Genomic DNA, 17,517 nt, shown 5'->3' on the forward strand with positions numbered 1-17,517 from the left:
CATATCAGCCCGAAATCGAGCCGAATATAAATCAATAATTCCACGGTCGCATGCTAACCCCATATAAACCATACAGCCTGGTCCCACGTGGTATACGTTGTATGGTTTTATGTGCCTTCCAATACACCATGATATAAATCCATGGAAGGTTGTTTAACATTCGTAGATACCTTTCTAGGAGGTTATGTAATTGTTGGGTGTGTTTGTTGGTGAATGGTTTGGTGTCATTTGTAAATATGCCAAGAAAAGAAATTATAATCAAATTTTTCGTAGGTTAAGTTTTACGGAGTAAAACAGTAAATGTGTGATGGAAGATATTAATTGTCTGGAAACACCTGAAGCAGCCACAGCCTTATTTTAAGAGATTGAGAACGTTAGATCTAAGCATAAGCCATAGATGGTGGCCTGATTTGTCTTCCGGTCTTTTAAACCCACTTGTACCATTGAGCATAAACTAATTCTAGTCGAACAGTATGCAGCATTTTTGGGAAGTGGTTTAGAACAAATAATACCTTTGTATATAAGAGTGAGTATTTCAGATGGATAATAAGATGATCTAAAAAACACAAATTGAACCGTGGCAAACAGCAGTTCTTAAAAATTTGTCCTATTTTTTAACTCCAACTTTTCAACTAAAAAACCAATTAAAATAAAACTATTTAATACAATAAAAGGCTTAAAGCGAGTGTAAACAGAGCAATTCGTGTGGGTGGAGTCGGTTAGTTTGGATCAAATTAAATGGACTGGATCAAATGAATTGCCGCAAACGGATTAAGTACATGGACTATGCGTATTTGTTACTGGTGTCTGTGGCTTGTGTGTTTGGACTGGAGTTGGGAAGTCGATTTTATATACGATTGTCGCACTATAAAGAAAAATTGTAACTTTACTTATGTTGAACGTTTTTTGGTTTAAAAACTGTGTTTATCCAGGCCATGAGAAGTCTTTGTGTCAAATTTATCGAAATGTGAAAAGTAGAGCTTGCGTTAAAGACGATTTCCTTATAATTATACGCCGTCTAAATCAATATCTTTGGACAGCTGACTTACGGCTCCTTAATTTCAAACTAAGCAGAAGTTGAACAATCGTAACTAGACTTGGCATACGCGTATGTTTCTTAATTATATGCATCTATCCTCACAATTTTTTTGAAACTGTCTTATTTTATGGAAGTAGGGTTACTGCTTTTCTTTTAGATTCTATAATATTTCGCCTTAATTTCCAATGCAATATGGTTAGACCTATTACCATGTATCATACATAATATAAAACTTTATGCTACAATTCTGGTAATTATATCCAAGTCAGGTTGAATTTGACAATCGAGCAAAATTTATTGTCATCAACTATATACGTTCTTTAGACTCCAATACCATCTTAATCAATATTCAAATCTGTATTGAATTTTAACAACCGACAAATATTGATGAGAATCCGATATAACTGTTCATTTTATTACACCTTATCATGTAAACTTCAAATGTAACAATATTTCAGTCATTTGAAGTAAACGGTTGATACGAATCAGTTGAAATACTTTATAGATGTCGTTGCATTTTATTGTACTGTTGAGTCGATTTTAATATTTGGTTTAATATTGGAGGAGTCATTTTAAATAGAAGGTAAAGTTTTATTTGAGTTGTGATGCTCAAATTGCGGATTTAGAGTAGTTAGGTATTGATTTCGTGAGAACTTAAGGTATGGTTAGTGGTAGCTAGACCCGCGATTTCATTGTGGAGAGATATCTGCCATTGAACACTGTTTTTTAACTATTATCTTTCCAATTTTCATCAAATTTTGCTCAGCGATTGCAAATTTGGTCACCTGCGGTCAATATACGCTCCGTTATTAATTTGTTTTTTTCAGTTAAAAAGAAATAAAGATTAAAAAGAAAACATTTAGGGCAGTATTTTAATTTGTGTTATGAAAACCATTTTCATAAATCAGCAAAATGATTTTCTTGAAAACTATCTGATATTTGTGTAAGAAAATGTTGCTGTAGAATTGCCAAATAGAAATAATTTGATAAAACACCAATACGTTTCTTAGAATTTCTAACCTATTATTTCTACATTGTCAAAGTTTATTCAAACAAATGAACCGTTTTTATTCAGAAATCAAACAAAAACTTTACTCAATACATTCTTCAACGAAAATAGAAATTATAATCTACCTCGAAATGGATTACTTACTCAAATTACAGCTGAAGGCTTTTCACGTTAACTAATGGATATTGAAGGCAAAAAGACGGTGCATTAGAACCGATGGGTATTGGTTATCAAACGTAATCAAATTCCGCTGTGCATCTTCGGAAATGCTATTTCGAATACGAATTGACGTATCGAATTTCGGTATTCCATTTTATAGTTAGGCAGTTATGTTTTTGCGTAGGTTTAAAAATTAACAATCTAGTAGTTTGGGAACTTTGACGCAATTGCTGTTATAGTGACAGACGGTCGTGTGTTCGATTCCCATGAATATATTTTGAGTCTGATATGTTGGTTTGTTTTGAGTTCAATTATAGGTATGTTGTTTTTATTTTATGATGAAATAGTATTGCTATACATTAAGATATGTCACAGACTTTGACGTGATACACTGTCTCTTACACTGTTGTTCCTAACGTGATAGACGGTCGTGAGTTCTATTCCCGTAAAAATATTTTGAGTCTGAGGAGTTGTTTCGAGTTGAATTATAAGGTCATATCCGTTGTTTTATATCATCATACCAATTTCAGTATATCAGAAAATCAATGTCGAATAAATAGACAAATGCTTAAATAATATCAAGCCTGTTATACCGAAAAGTGTGGGCAGAAATGCATGAAACACATTTTGATATCAACAATGTTAGTTGCATGTAAATAAGGAGGCGAGCATATCGCTATACATAGTCTCTAATCATTATGGTATTATATTAGGTTATTGTTTATGTTAATGGAGTTTCAAGCCTTGTTTGTATGTTTGTAAAACTAACGAGAAGTAAATAAAATGTTGCTTAAAAAGTTACTTTGTGAAGCAAACTGAATTATAATTCCCAGGTGGGAAAATTCCCACAAGTCATAAATACATCTAGCCGTTAAATTAGTTTGTTAGTCGTTATAATGGAAGTAATACATAGTAAACGCTAATTATAGTTAAGTGCATTAAATCGCATTGGGAAATGTTTTACAATCGATTCGGTAATAGTGATTAAGTAACAAACTGTAGTGTTAAATAATGTACATGAAATTTTTAATGTTGTAGCAACCAATACATAGCCAGTTGCCCTCCGTTCGTACGGTTATTCTATAGATAGGTGATTGCATATTGGTAATTGGTCTGAACATCTTCATGCATAAGAGAGCTCGTTAAAAGTCGATTCCATGCTTAATTTTCGTTGTTTGTAAGTTTATAAAAATCTTCGGGACACAAGAGCAAATGTAAATCAGCTTAGTTGCCTTTTTAAAATAAAAAAAACAAAAGACCGTCAGGAACCGGTAAGACAACCAATCCGCGATAGCTGAGCACTTGTTGAAAGCAAGAACCAATCACTAGACTGCGCTGTCATCAACGCCGCGTCCTCCTCACAGATCGCCATTATTACTCCAGAATTTTAAGAAAAGCAGTTAAAATAAAAAAAAAAACACATTACTAAGGCTAATTTCTTCCATTGCATTCCACTTTTCATCAACATGGAATCCTGTTATCAGCTAGTGCATTACCGTCATGACGTAACGCGCCAGTCTGAGCACATCTTTAGTGTTTTGTACCGAAGTACTAACAATTTCAAACAATATAAAATTGGTGAAGACCCAGTGAGGGTAGGCGTAGAAACTCGGGACTACAAGGAGACGACGCTAAGCAGCCACATCAGTCAGCCCGTGACCACGGTCGATGTATTTCGATCGAAAAGTCGGATAAAAAAAATTAAATAAGGTGTCGCAAAGTATTGTGAGGTGTGTGTGTGTACCTGTAGTGTGTTTTCTATTGCGCTTAAAATTTTCGATGTAATTCGATCGAAACGTCGGGTGAACAAATAAGGTGTTGTAGTTGTGTGTACCTGTTTGTAGTGTTGTCAATCGCGTTTTACAATTGGTTGCTTTATAAGTAATTAGCGTTTGTTACCTGCTGTAATGATAAGTGTAAATGTGTGATAAAATATATAAATGGTTTTATATTTATTTATTTATTTGATATTGTGCAAGCTCAGCTTTTGGGATCGGATAACCGTGGGTAAGTTTTCAAGATATTATATTAAAGATTACAAAAGTAACATTGCGTCTGTTATTACAGAAGATGTAGGCGGAGATGTATGAATATTGCTATTAACAATGTTAGTCCGATGTAATAGCCGGCGAGCCTATTACCATATACCGGGCACGTTACTAGACTCCGAACTACAATTGATGAACATTCTCAGCAACATAAATTCTAAAACAATAACAATTTAATATTGCCCGACCCGTGAGTCGAACACGAGACCTCATGATCAGCAGTGGAAAGTGAAGGCAGTCCTCTAACTAATGAGAGAAAAAGAATACTTTTAAATTCATCACTATCCACTTTTCCCATAATATCTAAAGAAATCTCATTGCCATCTTAATACTAGTTGTTAACAAATTAAAGGCGTGACTTGAAGGTTCAACTAAATCGATTTCAATTAATAAATGAACATTCTAGAAGGACAGACAAAGATCATCTAGGCTTGAGAGAAATTTGATTCGTAATTTTGATCTTTTTGAAGGTAGATTTGTTCTTAATTAATTTTATTATAAAGGAATAAGAGATTTATCTTTCTAAGTTATTTTAGTGGAAAGTTTTTTGTAGGTTTTTTTAGTTGCTAGACTATTGTTTAATCTGAAGGAGTTTGTGTTTAAAACAATGCGACTTAAACGTGTTGAATTAATGTGAAATTCAATTTAATTGTTTTTCTAAGGTAAAGAAACAATTGCTGAAAGTAAATTAGATTTGTAGTGTTAAATCGGAAAGAGCTTGTCTGAGTCATTACCGTACCCATGTAGTGGATTCAAATTCCACACAGGATAACCATTTGAGTGATGAGCACGAGTACCTATCTGTTCTGTGTTTAAATAAAAGCTGATCATAACATATGTATGTATTTAGAAGTATACAAGTTTTTTTTTTTTATTTTTTTTTTACGTGTTTAGCTGTATATTAATGTATTTTTATCAGTTTTCTGGTTACTATGCTACAAGCTATGCTTAGTTTGAAAGCCGTGTGACCAAAGATATTTATTTCTTACGTTTCTATTTAAACAATCATATTATTATAATAATGTTCAGTTTTATTTTCATTAGAGAGTTAGTCTTGTGAGAATAGTAAGAGTCTCAGATGTCAATGAAGCGAAGGAAGTTTGTAAGGATCGTACTAAATGTCGTTCTCAGTGCCTCGATTCTCTTCTACTATCGACTACCGACAATCGAACTGTCATCGAGAAATGTTGTATGAAAATCTGATCAGCGCCTCTGACGGGTGTCGTAGGAAACATTTTGGCAGTACATTCTAAATGTCAAAATTCGATAGCTAGCCGGTTGTCGGTAGTCGATAGTGGTAGAGAATCGAGGTACTGGTCTCTGCTTATCGCTATGGGGAAAAGGCTTGTTTTTATGTACATACGTAAAGTATGTACGTATAATATTTTTCTTGCGTTATTCGTTCTGTTCAATATTTCATCTATTCTTTTTCAACATTAATTCACCAAAAATACTGTTACTACGTCAACTCTACACAGTTTCATACTATGAATAGAACGCTGAATATCTTATAGAACGACAAGGGGTTACCCAGGAGAGACAAGCGACAATGACATACGAACAATGATGATAATAATTTATGAAAGCGACGCGGAAAATTGACAGACTGAGGTGTTTGCACTATATACGTTGAACTGTTGTAATCTGTTAAGACTTTAAATTATTTGGCTTAACTTGAAGACTGATTTTTTTCATTGTTGCATAGCTTTGTTTGATGTAACAAGGCATCATATGTTGAAGTGTTGAAGTTCAAATTATTGTAGTTTGTTCTAAGACTACTTGTTTCATTATTTATTTTATTATTATTTAGTTAAATAGCATTTCTGTTATGTGATAGACGATGCATTTGTGGAGTCTACAAATGCAAAAGTTGTCGACTAGCCAACGTATATGGCGCTGGCGAGTTGGATGGTGAATGAATCAAGAAATAATTATTTTATATAAAAAAATTAAATATATAGCGCTAAGTCCAAGTGACAGCGTACACTAATGCTATTATTAAGATATTGATTCCTAAAGCTAAATTCAATTTAAGGATATAATTAGTAGGAAGTCTGTTATTCGATCTCGTTACTTTTTACCTTAAATTATTTTTATTCCAACAAACTGTTTACTTGTACGAAGATGTTCAGCTCAATAACACGGACACCAATCTATAAAACGTCCTCGCCAAGGTTACCTAACTTCAACATCTACCAACCAGAGTGAGCGCAGCTGTGTTTCTGTAAATTTCACTGTAGTACGGCCACGCCTAGCAAACAAGAATATAAAAGCTATCGCGCTGAATGGAAAGACTATTGTGTTGTGTGACGTCAGTGGATATCTGAAAGATTTAGGTTAGCATGTTATGCTTGATGAAATCGTAATTGGCTGGAAGAATGGATTGTATGAATGTTTGGCATTTTTGTGAGTGGTAGGACAAATGATGGTGTTTGTTCTTGTTATATGTATGTTGGAATGTGGCTAAATATAGCTTATGGAAACTAGATTGATGTTCTATTTACTATATAAAAGAAATTGAAATGTGTGAGACTATAGCCTACGATTTATAGATAAACTAGCGGACCCGACAGACGTCCTGTCTAATAAATTAAAAATTAATTAAAAAAACTTTGTCCAGCGGACAAAATTGTGAATCTAAACCATTCTCAGATCCCCTTGAACACACACAAAAAATTTCATCAAAATCGGTCCAGTCGTTTAAGAGAAGTTCAGTGACATACACACTTACAGAAGAATTATATATATAGATAAATATTTTTTACTTTATGTTATGCTAAGATCATTTTAAATTTCACTGTTTGGTTGTAAAGTAAAATTGTTGTCTCTTATTTGAAGCTTAAACAAAGCATTGTTTTTTACTTACATATATAAGGATATCAAGGTTTCTAAACTTTGTTTGACCAACGTGGTGGGTTAAGGGTCTGAATTCTTTCACACCAGTAAAAGACCTTTACCCAGCTGAAGGCCAACATTGGGTCAGGCTCTAACCGATCATTATTATTCATTAGACACTGAGACCTATATGAAATTAATTTCATACATAATACAAGACTTGTTTCCCAATCTTCTAGTAAAGTTACTTCACCATATTTTCCTTTACCGTTACACAATATTTTCATTCAATATTCCCTTCATTTAATAAAAATACAGGCAAACAATATATTTTCTTTCACACTGAAAGCAACAAGGCAACATACAAATATTCGTACAAAAGGTAAAAGGCTGATTAATAGCCTGCCAGCCCCAGGCAGCGGCTGTTGGATGAAATTATTGTATTAATTATAGCTAGAATTACCTGGCGATGTTGTGAGCTAAAGAGGAGTTTGTATTGGATTGATGGTTCTGTCTAATTGTTCTTGTGTCTGTGGTGTTGTTTCTTTGATGTTTATGTTGACAGATTTTTGATGTCCAACTATAAAAAATATTTTAGTAAGTTGGTATAGTATGTAGGTAGAGAGGTAGTAGAGAGTAAGTAGTGCAGGGATAGGTATACAAAAGTATGATAATGTATAATAATATTTAAAAAATATTTATTGACGTGAATAGCTTTCGCTACACTAATAAGTGTGCTGTAAATTCATTTGCTCAGGAATAAAAGTTTATAGCAGTAAAATGTTTTGATAAATATTCTCTATTCTCATAAAACTTTACCCCCCTCCCGAGCTAGAGCTATTGTAACGACTATCATAAGTGTCAACCTAAATGAATAAAAGATTTAATTATAATTTAAAAGAACTTAAATTCTGCGCGTATGAAATAAACACTTTCTCATTCATAAAAATAATTTATTTTAAAAAAGCAAACCTTTGTGTTTGCTAATATGTTAATAATAATATTCTCACACCTATCTGCTAACCATTCACAATAAAGCATGTTGTTTTGAAAACATAAACAAAATCATTATACAGGATATAATGATAAACGCGTTGCATATCACAGCTTGTGCAGTGAAGCTGAAATGATAACAAAGAGATAAGCTATATAGCTATGCAATGTGACAAAATTTGTTGCAATACATTATTGAATAACAGATAAAAGTCAGCGTAATGCAATTTAAATTTATTTGAGTAGCCATAAATTCGAGGATATATTTTCACGAAATTTGTATGTAAAAATTAAAATTAACCAACAAGGTATTGTAACCTTAGGTATATTTTTTGTTGCATTAAAGACCCTAAGTTGTTAATTTATCTTTACTGCCTGTAAATCGATTTTCATAATTTTCGATTTCAATTTAATTATCTTACCGCTTTGTTTAGCGAAAAACTTTGATTTAAAATAATTTCCCATACGTGGTAAAAATTTAAAAAAATAGAAGGGTACTAGCACATTTTGTAGCTTAAGTGTTGATTTCTCTCAAGTTGCCTAGATGGCTTTAAATTTTGTCCATTCTATACCCCATTATCTATAATCTACATTTACATTAGTCCTATTTAATATTAAAACTAAACCAATAAAAGCATCACTAAATAATTAACGGTTACAGCTAAGATCACCCCATCTCGCCCAAGAGACGCGGTGATTAAAAGATTATGTTGGGATTGACAACACCCGGGTAATCTACCCCTAGTACCAACCCTTTGTTTTGTACCGGCCGGGTGAAGTTTACTTTAGAAATAAATAAAAAAATATACAAGGAAGAACTTTAAGGGAAAACGATGCATATGGGCATCACCCCAAAGTAGACTGGCAGAAATTGCCCCTGCCATTAATCAACAATAAGCATGCTTATATACTACAAAATACAAAAACTGATTGTTTTCCTAATTTAACAAATAAATACTCAACAGTTACTCGTCCCTATCCCACAGTCTTAGGTATCCCACAGTCAGTATCGGCCTCCATAGGATAATAGCGGCGAAAATAACCTACACGATAAACTGTAATTGTTTGAAATTTACACAAAAAAAGATATGTTAAAATTCATGAATAAGTTTACTTTCAGTGCCTTCAAGTATATACATACCAAATGAAGTTATACCTGCTAACCATTATATATAGTACATTATATACTTTAGATATCCAAAGTATATAAACATATAGTTCTATGTACAACGCTGTCCAGTTTAATAAGGTAAGAACAAAGTTATGTGTTTGACCTCCTTCAAGAGCGGCGCTTAATTGAAAGAATTGGGTTAGTATAATAGGAAATGTGTTTGAAAGGCGGAGTACGGAGTACCTATAGTTATATGAAAACTAAAGGAAATTTTCTGTGGGCAGTCGGTTTCTTAACAGTAGCCTAAAGAAGTGTAGTAGTTTGTTAACGTAGCCAGTATATGGCAAAAGACCCTTATTACATGGGATTCGCATTATAAAAGCAAGACGTGGTTGTATTTCATACACTTCTGCCACCTTTTAGTAAAACATGCGTAATATTATGAATGTATGCATTCAGATTTATTTAAAAAGTCAAATAACACTATGATCACGTTAGCTTTACCCGAAGACCCTTTAAGACAGACATGTATAAAATACCTCCACGTTTAACCATTAACAACCCTAGGTCAAAGGACATGTAGGCCAATATGTGACATAAACAAATTTGAAAGTAGTAGCGTAGTGGTTAAGGACGTCGCATGGACAACCACTGCCAGTGTCCTGGGTTTCAGTTTTTAAAATTTCATAAACGATTATAAAGGTCCCCGTATGAGAATATTTCTAAGGAGTTTCTTGCCAGTCCTTAGTGGCCCTACCCTCCAAACCTGTGGTTACTGTGCTTTCCACAGTCTTTTCGGTTGTGTCAGACTTTTAAGTAAAAGAGCTACTTCTGAAGCATTTTAATGCAATAAAGATATCTTAGGTAGTTATAATTAGACTAAATTATAGTACTAATACTACCGTTGTTGGTAGGAAGTTGATGAAGAAAGTGTATTTGGAATATTACTTAGTAGATATTTTTACTCTGCTCCTTAAAATGTTGCTAAATGAGTGGAAATATTGAAAGGTAAATATATAATTCTATATTTTTTTAATATGTGTACAATAAACAAACCTTAAATTACGCCTCGTTTACCACACATTAGGCAGTCGCTACATGACACCTTTAAGATTTAGTGCAATATGATATTTTTCTTTCATTATATTTGTTAATGATAATTATGTACCTAATTATATATTTTTAACATGTTACGCTACGCTTATTTTGTCTTTAAAACGATAACAGTAAATCAAGATATTTTTCATTTTTTTCTAATTAATTATCAGGAAAACGTATTTAGTAGGCAACTTATTATTAGTTGATGCTGTAAGTAGTAATAATATTATTTTATAAAATGCATATATGTCATACATCACGCCCTTGTCCAAATCGAGGTTCGTAGAGACCGCAAAAAGTAATTACTACGATCCCCAACCTACTTATTTTGCTTCATCAATCATGCTGTTTTTTGTAATATCAAAATGGTTTTAGTTTAACAAATAAAAGCTTTGTTTGAAATAAAATAATTAGACGTAAGGAAAACCGTTCGTGTTTCTTTCCATAAACCTGAAACACACCGCAGTGAAATCTTAACGCATAAATCTTTCAAACAAATAAAAAGCACACGTATTTACATTTTTATTACACCCAACAATGAAATCGGAACAAAAATGTTATACAAACCTTACTACTTTTGTTCCGTATCGTGACTGTGATATACGAAAATTATTAACTTATATAGAAAAAATGGTCAAAGTATAATATTACTTAAAATTATTACATTACAATTTCTGAGTTGAAACACGCAACGAAGTAATTTAATTTACGAACCTGTGTTGAGGAGGCTTTATGTAGAGGCAATGCCGCACTGCCGAACGCACATCAAAAATTCATACGTACAAAAAAAACACATGAAAAAAAATTATATGATCCACTTCACATGCTCACTGGCTACACAATATAATATACACTTAATTTTCGAATTTCATGTTTAGTTTTCTATGGTGCCGATAGAGGGCGCGGACGTGCGTCCTAGAGCGCGGTTCTCTACACACTAACGTCTCTGTAGTTCGCGCATGCGCTGTTACACCTACACCCGATACCTACATTTCATTTTGTAATGAACTGAACTTTTCCCACTTCATAGAAATATCAAACTTATGTAGTAAGGATAGAGTTGCTTTTGGTTTGACTTGTGAATTAAAGGGTGCGAACCGACTTCGCAATATCTTCCCTCTCGCTCCCACTAACGATGTCCACATGCATTTGAATTTTAATTGAGTATATCTACAAAAATGTATATTCAACAATTTCTTTTTCCTATAAAAGATTTCACGCTAATTCGCTGAAATTAGATGAAAATTGTCTTAAATGTTTTTTGTTTCGTTTTTCCTGGTTGTACGTTTTTCTCCGTTTTCCTAGCGTTGGGTAAAAGGCGTGTAAGTACGTTGCGTTTCTAAGATCAGATAAAGTAACGTGTTGGGTGAACGGTGTAACCTTTCAGTTATTTTTCATATATTTTGAAGAGGGAAATATTAAAAACGGTTCGGGTTTGTTTTGGTATATAGAATACGTTGACTACGTAGTTGACTACAAGTCATATCAGCTACTCTTCATGAAATATCATATCACATTTTAGTATAGAAATATGACATAGTGACGTCACAGTGTTTTATTTTGGTTGGTACCAAATGAGTGCTTAATAAAATGTTTCAGTCTGCAATTATTACAATTTCAACATTATTTACGAAATAAATTGCACAGCTTGAACATTTTGGATGAACCTTTTAAAAGAACAAGTTTAATATTTTTTCGTTAACCCATTCAACTACCCAATTTCGCATTTCGGCTACAGCAGTAACTCAGTTCCTATGGTATCCTCATTACATTTGTAGTGCAATATTAATGTGAACGCACTTACTGTATCCGTTTTTCAAGTTACCTTAAAGTTTATATAGAATCGCTAATTAAAAAAACCTATTTATCTCATTTGCATTGCGCAGTCCAATATAAAGTATTATAATATATGACTAGCTGACCCGCGCAACTTTGCTTGTGTCATATAAGAGTGAATGGGTCATACTTTCCTCCGTTGTTGTATTTTTTTTACTGGTACTCTGATCTGGTTGGTCGTAGCGTGATGTTATAAGTTTATCCATAGCCTTCCTTAATAAAAAGGCTATTAAACAGTTAAAAAAAAAATCAATTCGCAAAAGTAGTTCCTGAGATGAGCGCATTCAACCAAACAAACTCTACAGTTTTATAATATTAGTATAGAATAGAGGTTACTAAAAAGCACCCACACATTTTTTGCTCTACGTACATTTTGAATTGTGAAATGTAGCTTAAAGAAAAGCCAGATAATATAATTATTACCATTTATAGTTCACCGATTTTGTTGTGTCTATAATTCTTTTAACTCTCCTCGTAGATTGTTCTCGTTAATAACTAAAATAGGCTTTGACTCTAGTAATCCATAAATAAATAAATAATCGTTATATAAATGGATTGGCAGTTGTTGTACGTGAATAAAAGGGGAGCGTAATGCCTTCGTGCCTCGGGTTATAAATTCAATAGCCACGCGTAAAAATATTTAAGTAGAGCAGTTATAGTTCAGTAGTAAAGCTAACCACAGTTTTAGTTTATGTTTACTATATATTTTGCGTTTTATTTTTTGAGAAATCGGAAGTTAATAACTCGATCATTTCGTCTTTAAATCGTTGCCAGTTTGTTGAACTCATTCTGATATTGTAAAAAACGCAATTCTATGTGTCGGTATACTTTCAACACAAAATCGCTGAACCGCTTTTGATGTAATCGGATATATTGATTTTATAGAGAGGAAGGCTCGGGAGTTTAACAAAGACTGATTCTCATGCTTACAAAGAGTATAAGAATTTAGAGGTACAGTACTTGTTTAAAAACCGTTTCGGCCGTGTAACACTTTCCATGGTCATGTGAATCCAACCCAAGATCTCTTGCTTTGTTTTCTTCTTTTCTAGTGTATACACACTAGCAACAGCGTAGCAACCCAATCCATATATCTTCAAACATCTTTTCTAAAACACGAAACTAGGTAAAGAAAATAGCGGTTTACATAATAGATGTAGCATTTGGTCAATGTACGTCTGTGCCTTGAAGCTTGAAGCATTGAATAGGGATCAGGTCCCGACGTAAGAGGATTTAGGTACTCTAAAATTGATACCTGAATCTTCTTTATTTTATTGAGTTTTGTACGTTTGAATATTTTAAAAGAAAGAATAATATATTGGAAAAAAAAAATATGAGTCTTTGAAATTATGTGTGTATAAGACAACTAGAAATAATGATCACTTGTTCCAACGGTGAAGGAAAACATCGTGATGAACCTTGCATGCCTGCGAGTTCTTTAGAACAGTTCTTGACTGTATTCATAGTTATTCTAACCCTACCCGCACTTAGCCAGCGTGGTGGACTCAATGTATATGTGATTGGTTTGCTTTCAGATGAAGATTCCCGTCAACCTGCGCCGATACGTCGACCATTAAAGGTAAGAGCATGTTTGATAAAAACTTCTTTTGATTATTTTTTTTTAAATAATATGTAACAATCAAATCGCTAATTTAATCCGCCCGGTCTTGTATAAAAAAAGCTCAATATTAAGAATTATAAGTATTATATCCGAAACGGTGAGTCCTAATTTAAGTTAAATGGTACTAACGTATCGGCAGCGGTTCACATCGGTATGAATATCACATATCTCTGTTGACAATACGTGTACGTTAAATCAATGGTCTCCATTCATTACATTGCTGCTTTGATGCAACGTGTTAATCGTTATAATCTAAGAGAGAAAACAATGTACGGCATAGTGGCTTTCAATTAGTTGTCACCTTTCCCTCAGTGTCTACAGCGTTTGAAAATCCGTCTGCCTGACTCTCTGTATATCAATCATACAAACATGCACATTTTTGATGCTGTAGATATAAGGAATGATAATATTGCAATTCAATTTAATATTTAAAACAAACATAATTATTACCTATAAGTAAAATGTTATTTTATTATAAAAATGAAGTAAAATATTGAAAGAGCATTTCAAAATGAATGATTAAACGTTCAATTAAGAAGTACAAATAAAATATATTCCGATAATTAATGTATTTTTCATTAAAATTCACTGAAAATATTCATTAAAAACGGTATGACATCTTTAATTAAAATATTAATACCTTTTGAAATATGAAACGGTATTAAATTAATTTCGTTTTATTTGCTTTCTTAATAAGTTTTTGCTTTTGGCTTGATGTTTTGATTTCATTTTGAATAACCCACTTGATACGTCGTATACGCTAATTCTAGGTAAATATTTCGTTTACATTAAAACAAGTCGATTGTTAAAAGTATTTAACTGGACTTCTTTAGTCTCTATCTATCCTGGGCATTTCAGAGAAACCTAATTATGTAAGTAGAAAATAAAGGCACGTTTGACACTTTTTTATTGTGATTAACGAGGAATTAGGAAACAAACATTTTATACACCGAGCTTTTAAACAACTTTTAAGCTGCTGAATTTCGTAAAAGATTTTTGAAACCTTTAACCTTTAAACTTAATAATCGTATAATAAATATTTCGACCGAATGTCATTCACACACGGTTAGAATAAAATCCAATATGATTGTAGATATATAATTTTTATTCAACCAACATTAATATTAATATAATTTAGGTTTTTCCAAAAATATGTGATTTTATTTCGATGTATTTTTATTCATTTGATTCAGAAATATTTCGTTTGAGGTCTGACTTTGTTATAAATATGACCTTTTGGTAAATTACCCCTAGACGTTCTATTTGAAGCGCATTATATCGCCATTTTTTGACTTCTGAAATTGATTATCATTAAAGTAATCAATTTAATATAAATAAGAATGTTAACAACTTGAAACCATAATATAATTTTCCCATGGCGTAGCTGGGGTCTGACACAAATAAAACTAGTAACATCATTTATACAGTACAGTTATGACAAAAAAAATCGTAAGTAAGTTAATGAAATAAACCCTATGTATTTTAAAGATCAGCAATAAATAGACTAGTTAAATATAACTGGCAGGTGCATTATTCACTACTAGACAAATATATGAGGTAACTAACGCAGTTTTTGGTAACACCTACGGTTATTAGAAACTAGAAATTCAAAAAGTATAATAAATACCTCTTATACACTTTTTAATAGCAATTGACCAGCGAGATAGCATACAAACCTAACCTCTCCTTCAATTCAGGAGAAGAACCTCGCAGCAGCAGTAGGACAAAAAAGTGTTAAAAAAACATTTCATTACCTTTTCCACCCCACAATATGAATAAAAATATACTAATAAGAAATATCTTCTTAATCATATAATTATAATTCTGTTTCATAATATTAAAATAGAGCCCACGCATACTCCAAACAATTTTCTTAGAAATTTTCTCAAGAGTATTGTAAAGTACTCAAGGTAAAAGGTAGAGAGCACTTAATAGTATCAATCGGATCAATTGAAGCTCAAATAAAGAGTACTTGAATCTAAGCTCTAAATAGGCTAAGATATTGAAAGAAATATGTTTTGTTTGTTTAAAATATAGAGCTAATTACAGAATGAATGTTACCAGTTATGGATAAGGGTTGATTGATAGTATAGCTTAACCTCTCAAGCGCCCGGCCACCGTGTCACGGTTGAATGTTCTACCCCCGTCAAGCGCCCCGCCACCGTGGTACGGCAAAACGATCTTACATTGAAAAAGCGTAGAAACGAAATGCTAAAACTATGTTTATCCCTTTCAAACATATTTGACATTGAAGCTGATGAAACGAGACGACGATCTAATGCACACACTTGAATAAGTGGTTGATATAGGCCAGAGAGCAGCTTAAACAACATCTGACCCAACGACATGTTCCTTTATGACCAATATTGTAAATCCTTTTTTTAACTAATTTTAAAGATTTGAGTATATTTTACAGTTGGATTTTAATGTCATTATTCATTAACTACACAATAAGACCTTTCGTCATATTATTTTTTTTGCCTAAAAATATTTATTAGACTTTTTTCAAACACATGCCTAAAGCACAAAATATTCAGATTAAACGGACTATTGTACTACCACTATCAAATATTATTTGTAGTTTATTTTTTTAATCTATAGCAAATTTTATGTAGATTCCAAATATATAAGATATGACTAGGGTGTTAGTATTAAAATATGACGGAATCGGCGCTTAAACGCCAACCGCCAATTCAATTACGCGCGCCATTTTTGGCCCGGACGCTTAACGGTATATTTGAATTTTGACGTTGGGGCGCTCGAGAGGTTAAATGTAGTAATGATATGCATATACAAATAATTCTGTTATATCCGAAAGTGTATGCAGAGGTATACCTGCGTTTCGTCTTGCCCTATGAAAAGGGTGCGAGCCTACATATGCCAATATCAAGCCCGTTACCGAATTGCGGGCTACTATTGAGAATATAGAGTTGTCTTTAAAAAAGAAAGATAGCAAAAAAGAAAGAATTAAGAAAGTCGAATAGCACTTTGCCCGACCAAGGAATATGGAATTGAATCCGAGACCTCTTGATTAGCGGTCGGATACACTGCCGGCCGCGCCACAGAGGCAGTCATAATTAAATTGACTAGCCATTCCTAAAGTTACTACCATTTCTTTTGTAAGATAATACGTAATTTCAAGAAAACCGTTTTTGGAAATACGTAGAATATTTTCAATAATAATAAAGAGCCTCTCAATTGTCAATTGTATGAAATTTTGTACGCTTTGACATCAAAAGATATTCATAATAAGGGTCGAGCAATAAGTTTACTTTAATGATACGAAACGATAAGTTTTTCTTTTTCATTTGTATTTGAAAGGTTGAATAAATATGTAAATTATATGATTTTGTATTTTTTTGATAAAGTTATGCTTGTTATAGTGTATCGCTGAAGGTATAGAGAGAGGTTTATGAAATGCCGAGTTGTGCTATTTTACAAGTTAGTCCAGTTTAATAGAGCTTATTGGCATCATAGGCTACCATTTAAACCATTCTAAAAAACATTAGGAAAGCCTTATAGTAATAGCCCGACCTAGAAGTTGAACTTAAAAACATTGTGACAACATAGATTGTTCTTCTTTAAACGTTCAATTGACCCTTAAATAAATAATAAATCAGTGCGTCAAATTTCCAACTATCTGCAAAAACAATGTCTATTGTAAAAATTAAGGAAATATTGCAGCCATAGTCGTATTCTAATTACGAAAGTTTGTCAGTTTGTTTATTACGCGTCTTCGGCTAAACTACTGATCGGATTATAGTGAAATTT

General features: G+C 32.7%; 1 protein-coding gene across 2 annotated transcripts in view; it reads right to left on the reverse strand.

The window, feature by feature from the left end:
• Positions 1–11,212, reverse strand: part of Shaw (potassium voltage-gated channel shaker cognate w) — a 103,790-nt gene extending 92,578 nt beyond the window's left edge. For both annotated transcript variants that reach the window (XM_076124482.1, XM_076124481.1), the window contains exon 1: positions 11,007–11,212. The gene's annotated coding sequence lies outside the window, so the exon portion shown is untranslated. The remainder of the gene's footprint in view (positions 1–11,006) is intronic.
• Positions 11,213–17,517: the final 6,305 nt, after the last annotated feature.

The sequence above is a fragment of the Anticarsia gemmatalis genome, chromosome 16 (genome assembly GCF_050436995.1).
Source record: "Anticarsia gemmatalis isolate Benzon Research Colony breed Stoneville strain chromosome 16, ilAntGemm2 primary, whole genome shotgun sequence".
Classification (NCBI taxonomy): domain Eukaryota; kingdom Metazoa; phylum Arthropoda; class Insecta; order Lepidoptera; family Erebidae; genus Anticarsia; species Anticarsia gemmatalis.